This window comes from Ostrinia furnacalis, unplaced genomic scaffold (assembly GCF_004193835.3).
Source record: "Ostrinia furnacalis isolate ACB-3 unplaced genomic scaffold, ASM419383v2 OfSCF7173, whole genome shotgun sequence".
Lineage (NCBI taxonomy): Eukaryota > Metazoa > Arthropoda > Insecta > Lepidoptera > Crambidae > Ostrinia > Ostrinia furnacalis.
In genome coordinates, this window is record NW_021137412.1 from 443,973 (window position 1) to 451,996 (window position 8,024).

Below are 8,024 nucleotides of genomic sequence, written 5' to 3' on the forward strand. Positions count from 1 at the left end.
CATTATCATCATTTTGCTCTTATGTATTTTGCAGTAAGTTTATAAGTGGGTACATTTTCTCAGAAATACTTGTTCTGCATAAATCAAAGTTGTCAAACTTATCAGTTAATTTCTGGTTAAAAGACAATAACTTAACGGATTACGTGTAAAACATCATAAATATTATTGAATCACTGAGTTGCAATAACAACTTACAACGATAGTGTAACATTAATTACGATGATATCAACTCGATCCCTTCGCCTGTAGGCTCCTTTGTTCTGGCCCCTGTAGACGACTCTGAGGTTATGCAGATCATAATTGGTCTGAGGGAGAAATGTGCTGTGGGAATTGATTTGATTTCTAGTAAAATAGTCAAAAGATACGCTCACTTCCTGGTTACTCCAATCACTCATATCTGCAATTTAGCAATGTCAAACGGGGTGTTTCCTGCGGTGTTCAAGGTGGGACTTATTAAGCCAGTATACAAGAGCGGAGAGAGGGACCGTGTCGATAATTATAGACCCATCTCAATTTTACCGACTCTATCAAAGATCCTGGAAAGATTGGTTAATAAGAGACTTGTTGAGTTTCTGGAGTCAAATAGCCTTTTATCTCCTTCTCAGTACGGCTTCCGAAAGGGAAGGTCTACAAATGATGCTGTCCACGAACTTATTCATTCCATTGTAACTTCCCTTGATGATCATAGGAAGCCTCTGGTGATATTCCTTGATCTTGCGAAAGCATTCGACACGGTCTCGATTCCTCGTCTCTTGAATAAGCTGGAAAAGGTGGGGGTAAGAGGTATTCCCCTTAAATTTTTTGAGGACTATTTAAATAATAGGACTCAGAGAGTGAAAATAGATGATTGGTTTAGTGGAGATGCTGGTGTCACGTATGGGGTGCCGCAGGGCAGCATATTAGGTCCTACACTGTTTCTAGTGTATATTAATGACCTATGCCAATATCAACTCAACGGGGGTAGTGTCTTTACTTTTGCTGACGACACAGCCCTATTTTTCAGCGGAGACTCCTGGGATGACACCTTTAATAACGCTCAAATGGGATTTGACGGGGTAAATAATTGGCTGAGGCACAACCTACTCACACTGAATGTCACTAAGACGAAATATGTAGCATTTGCGTTCAGATCCAGCCTTCTTCCTTCGCAAGTATTCTCAATTACAGCCCATGGGTGCAGCCCACAACCTCCAGTAGCGCAGTGTCTCTGCCCAGTGGTACAGCGTACGGAGTCCATGAGATACCTCGGAGTCATAATAGACCAAACTCTTGCCTTTAAGTCTCATATTGACACCCTTACTTCAAGGCTACGTAAGCTTATTTACGTCTTCAAAACTTTAAAAAACGTGGCTAGCCGAGGTGTTATAAGGGCAGTTTATTGTGCACTAGGACATTCTTTATTAGAATACTGTGTCTCAGCATGGGGTGGTGCTGCCAAGTCTCATATATTGGGTCTCGAAAGGGCTCAACGTGCCCTTCTTAAGGTGGCAGCTGGGTTACCCTTCCGTTATCCTACCGTAGCCAAATTTCAGCTCTCTGAGTTGATGGGAAGTACTAGTTCTATTTTGATGATCATCAGTGAGTGAGTGAGTGAGTGAGTGTCGTAAATGCGAAACTTTGCTTTCGCATAACTTCGGAACTAAATGACCTACAGACTTGAAATTTTGGATTTTAAGTATGTGATTATAGCTTACTAGATGACGAAAATTTCTGCGTTCTGGTCTTATCCAGAGGTTCTCAAATAGGGGCCTGAAAATGCGGCGAAATGGTTCCAGTAAAGGATGGTACGGCAGTGTTTGCTTCGCGCTCGACTTGGCGGGGGCACTGCCGTGCCCCCAGATTTCAGCTTTAAAGTTATCGAACTGCAATAAAATATCAGGAATTCTTCTATAAGCCTACCAAATTATAAAGGTTACAGAAAAGCGATTAAATATTAAATTTCTATGAGTCTCCAGCGCATGGGCGTAGCCAGCCTTGGGCGGCGGCTGAGGGCAGTTTTTCGCCCCCAGTATATGCTTCGATGCCTTTCCTGCCGCTACGCACAAAAGGCAACGGGGGTCTACGGCCGGGCACACCTTGGTCGTACGGCCCTCTTCTCCGCAGCGACTACAGAATCCTCTGCGGTTGATGCCTGCGGTACACTTGAAGGCCATAATATGGCCAGTGCCCCAACAGATGACCATCTAGATGGCCTCGGTTTGAACAGTGCTACCTGCACCGAGTCCCACCCTATCAGCAGCCGACGACTGCCATCTATTTTGCCGCTTGCGCTGGCACTCTTACTCGTATTTCGCTACTGTGATATTGTTGTGGGCAGTTTGTCTTGGCCGCGATCGCTGCAGAGACCTCCAACGCCCCGGTGGTCATCATGACCCATGAAGCGGAGGTCCTCGGACTTAATTGGCCGCCTGATGCTGACCACGTCGCGCGCGACTGAACTCCGGCGTCGCCCGTAGAGGGGTCGCCAGTTTGTCCGCCTTCTCCTCGACGTCCGAGCAAGACAGGACGAGAAGCTTCGTCGAGGATTGGCTTGGCTTGAAACGGAGGCCATCCATTATGCCCAGTTGGGCTAGATCCACCTGCTGACTGGCCAAGTGCATGGACCAGATAAAGTCGCGAGGTGGATCATGCTGGACGGCCTCCTGACTCATCGTTACGGTTATGGCGGTGGCAAGGGGCGGGCAGCTACATGGATAGGCGCGGAGGCAAATGAATGAAGCATTGTCCCGTTTTTTTCGAGCGCGGCCCTTTGATGTAGATGGCGCAGGAGCCGCGGCCGCTGAGGAGAGCTCAGCAGCAGATGACTGTGCAGGCGCCGTCTTGGGGCCGGGACGTGCCTTGGCACGACTAGTTTTTGTGCAGGACGCCGTTTCGCGCTAGAGTGGCAGATGCGACCCTTTATGCCACTGTCAGAGCCAGTGAAGGCACCTTTATGACACCCTATAACAACATGTATCTATCATGTCTCAGCTTTTTGTTTTAAATTTGCATTTTTTGTTTAGGGTGTGAACTTTCAAGGATATTAAGTTTTGTAGTTAGTTTATTTTTAGATAATTCTTCAGATAATTCTTAATAGCATCATTATATAATATACTCTATGGTAGCATCTTTTCGAATTGTGGGCAATATGAGAATACCACAATATCGTCTGCAAAACGTAGGTGTAATAGATATTCTCCGTTTATGTTATTCCTCTTTTACAACTTTACGAGCATGATCGTACATCCTGCTGCACCGTCGGCATTGACTGCCGGGCGACCCATGAACCCTCACTCAACCTGCACCGTCGGCACTCTACACCGACGGCACACTAGCATAACCATGTACTTAACTGTGGTGTACACTGAACAACCATGCATGACTGTATAATAGCATAATCAAACATCAATAATACAGATATCAACGGAACCGTCCGTCGTTGTGTCTCATTTCCCCCCGCTGCGGCCAAGACACCTGTGGCGACATCTACGATACGCTACTACAAACGGTACCAATAGATGGCTTTTACGATGTTACGACTTCGCTATGGCATACTCCACCTCGCTCGCCTACAATCCTGCATCGCGGTGTCGGAGTTTTCTACCCTGCCGAGTATACATAGACAAAACAAGATGGTGTAATTGCACCTTGGTCCCCGAGCACAACACCCGCTCGGAAGGAAGCACTTAACACCTTAGCTTCCTTATTGTGGTTGAACATCATATCCCACACACCCTTTAGCTGTCGCTATGATCAGTCCGGTGAGTCTGCCGGGCTGACAGCGGGTCCCCGCCGTCTGCCTACCGTCCTAACGCTTCTGCCCTGGGCGACATGGGAGCAGCTTTCTTCCTATCAAAGCCTTAAAATTATTATGTCTAAGAATATATTGTCAGGCAGGGCTAGGAGTCTAGGGACTTATGCGCGTTTTCACCATCAATCTTATAAATTTTTAAGTGACCCCTATGGTAGCGAATAACAGGAATTTTGTTTTCATAGGGGTCACTTAAAAATAAGGTATTGATGGTGAAAACGGGCATTAATGTCTTAGGGAATAGTCTTAGGGAGTCTAGGCTCACTAGGGAGTTAGTTCCCTTCTTGACCGCATATTATCCCGGGCATGGGAGCGGTACCTTACAACGACGCGTCTTTCCATTCTATACATAGCCAGAACGCAAGGGTGTGAAACTAATCGAGTATAGTTTGGATATGACTTTTTTTACTAAGCTCCTCCAAACTATACACGACCAGTACGCATACGCTGCGTACTGCTCGCGTATACTTTGTAGTGACTTAGGTCAATTATCTTCCTCCAAAATATACATCGCCAGTACGGACTAATCATGTATGTATTGTAATAAGTGCGTGATTACAATTTATACGCGAGTAGTTGCATGCTAGTCATTTTGACTTATTGACCTCTCTTTCTATTACATACTAGCTTTCCGCCCGCGGCTTCGCTCGCGTGGAATTTTGTCTGTTACAGAAAAACAATATCGCGCGCGTATTTGCTCACCGTTAGACCTACCCTGGACTACGACAAACATTTTAAAACCAAAATCAGCTCAATCGGCCCAGCCGTTCTCGAGTTTTAATCAGACTAACGAACATCAATTCATTTTTATTTATATAGATAGATTAATTCATATCTGCGTGTCTACTTTAAACATTGAATCATCTTACGACACGTGTCATTGTTTTGATAAAGGATTTTTTGGTGTTTCTTATTCTGCCATAGAAAAGATATTTGTTTTGGGGCTGATATTTCACCAATTGTAGGTATGGAAATATGTCAAAATGATTTTGTTCTTGAGATAAAAGTTAATAAATAAAATAAATAATAAATAAATATCCTTAGACATTTTACACTGCGCTTCTAGTCCCAAACTAAGCAAAGCTTGTACTATGGGTACTAGACAACGGATATAAACATAATTAAATACTTTTTTTTGTAAATACATACTTATTATACATAGAAAACACCCAGTCCAATACAAACAAATATGTTCATGCACACAAATGTTTGTACTGTGCGGGAATCGAACCCGCTACCACTTCGAACCACTACACCAAACGGCCGACAATACAAACCTAGCATTTAAAGTCTCGCATAATATTGTATTTAATGCGCGTTGAACTTTCTTCTCTCACTCTCTCTCATATTAATTAAATTGTTATTTAATTTGAAATCTACCTAATCAATTTAATTTCAAAAACCACTTACAATAGTTTTAAAAATCTAGATTTATTATAGATTCAGTAAAATAATAATATTTTATGTAATAATATCAAATAAATGTAATTTTAAATATAGTTCCATATTTTACTGAATTTTACTAAATCAATATCAACTAAACACACTCTAGTCAAGTGTAAGTGGTGTAGTAGAAACTAATCGAGTATAGTTTGGAGATGACTTTTTTTACTAAGCTCCTCCAAACTATACACGATCAGTACGCAAAATTCGTGTATAGTTTGGAGTCACAGATTTACAAACAGGCACTCCGAAATATACACGAGCAGTTTCCTATGGGTGCGTTCTGGCCATGTATAGAACGGAAAGACGCTACAACGACTGCCTCCCGCCCGTACAACTGTGAAGTGATCGTATTTTTGGGTTGCAGGTGCCGGTTGCAGCAGCGTCGTGTCCGAAAGCATTCAAATGTAAATATTTCGACGCAGTTACTTTCGTAAACTGGTCAAAAATTGTCCAGTAGGACCCTTAAAACTACCTCAATTTACACTGATAAGTCACCCTGATATAATCCTTGCATAAACCGATCGAATCGCGGAAAATAATTTTTTGGCCCAGTGATAAAGTCTACCTACCTAGACACAAAAGGGTGGGTGGGAGGGCGAATTTTTGAATTTTATGACGTCGGATCCCTACAAACGGGGTGTCTATGGATAGGGCTCGCCGAGACGAACAAAATAAGCCTGTAAACGTTGTGGGTGACCCTAGAAAATTTTGAAGTTAACGCCCAAAAATCGATACCGAAAATAATTTTAAGTTTTTTTAAGTTAGGTTNAAAAAAAAAAAAAAAAAAACATACGGGTCGAATTGAGAACCTCCTCCTTTTTTGAAGTCGGTTGAAAATAAAATGAGTTTTTTGAGTTTAATTTGATTGAGTTGAGGTTGAGTTTCAATGTTAAAGAATCCATTCTCGAGTATACTCGTACATCATTGTCTTTGTAAGATTATTTTGCCCTTATGTATTTTGCAGTAAGTTTATAAGTGGGTACATTTTCTCAGAAAGACTGTTTTGCATAAATCAAAGTTGTCAAACTTATCAGTTAATTTCTGGTTAAAAGACAATAACTTAACGGATTACGTGTAAGACATCATAAATATTATTGAATCATTGAGTTGCAATAACAACGATAGTGTAACATTAATCAGTTCCGCGAAATTGTGTTGAAATGAGTTCTATAAATATACTGCCTAATTGCACCACTAACCAGTATATGAAGTAAATAATTAATAATAACACCAAAACTCAGTTTAATCTTGAAGCTGTTGTTCATTTACACTGTTACTAGGTACTTCATTTTCGGTTTCAAACGATAATAATAATTGTAATAAGTTCAGACAAAGCTTAGTCACTGAAAAATTTATGAAAGTTCAAAAGTTTGGGTAAAAACCTATTTAGGTATAAGGTACATAACCTTCTAATTCATAGGTTATATTGTTCATTACATAGATTATTTAGGCTGGGTTGCACCATCTTACTTTAACTTTAACAAACGTCAAAATTCTGTCAAACTCCATACAAAAAACACCGCTTATCGTCAAAGTTAATGGTAAAAGTTAGGTGGTGCAACTCGGCCTTATTGTTTTTGGTTTATTGTTATTAGTAATTAGACTTGCTAAAATAAGTCAATATTCCCACTATATTCTTATTTGTTTTGCGAAGGCATTAAGAAACGAAAGTGTATAATTACTAATAACAACAAAAAAGAAACAAATTGCGCCTCAGAGGCGTCGGCCAAATGACAAAAAGCGCAATGAAAAAGCCCTGTAAATTTTCTTAAATGAACTTTCCCACAATTATTAATGGTAATAATAACACCTCAGGTTGATATTGGGAGTTCGAATATTGAATATTCCCAGAGATAATAATTCACATGTCATTACAAGGCATACAACAAACGATTTTCATTAATATTCAACAGCTTGTACTGAAAGCTATGCGAAAGTCTCTGTGAATGGTCATAATACAAGATTTCTATTCCTTTCCTACATAAAATATGGCCTTTCGGATATAGTGTGACCAAGGCTGTATATTGTAGAGACTGACAAGAGAGAACGGTCCTATAGTTAAAGTACTGACTTCATTTGCTAGCTGTATGTGGACAGCCTTCAGTGAAAACAGTACAGAAATAGGAAAAAGTGATTAATGCGATACTTTTAGATTTTTAAACCAAATTCAAGCTATGATTTGAAAAAAAAAATATCGTAGGCCTGAACCTATTCTTGCGTTTTAATCGAGCTTTCAAAAGATTAGACGTGTAGTTAGTTCGTATGAAAACAATGTAGTGCTTAAACTTACATATACGGTCATATCTATTCTTATTTTTGTTTTAAATAGAAAGCCTGATGATGGACTTCAATTTGTGTTTATTTAACTTTTAAATTGGTGATAAAATTAACTCCTTTCATTTTGATGCTATTTGATAGATTGTTCTTCATCAATTACCTTTTGTTCATACATACACTCCTCAAGGAAACCATTTTAGTTATGGTATGAAAGATTGCGGCTCATTCAATGGCGCCATAGGTTTAATTACTTACCCCTATTAAGCAGTAAAGACGGGAGCCAATTAGGGTAGACTCGTAAAATACAATTTAGTTAAGATTATTACTCACTCAGTAACCAGCAAGCAAGATAGAAAGCTGGTTTTCGATATAATACATCAAATGGCTATGCCATTTCCTTTCCTTTGGTTCTACATGTAACGTTCCTCGCTACTTTTAATATTTTTTTAAAATATCCATTCAATACCGAAATACCTAGTCCCGTTTATTATTTATGTCAATTTCTTAAGCT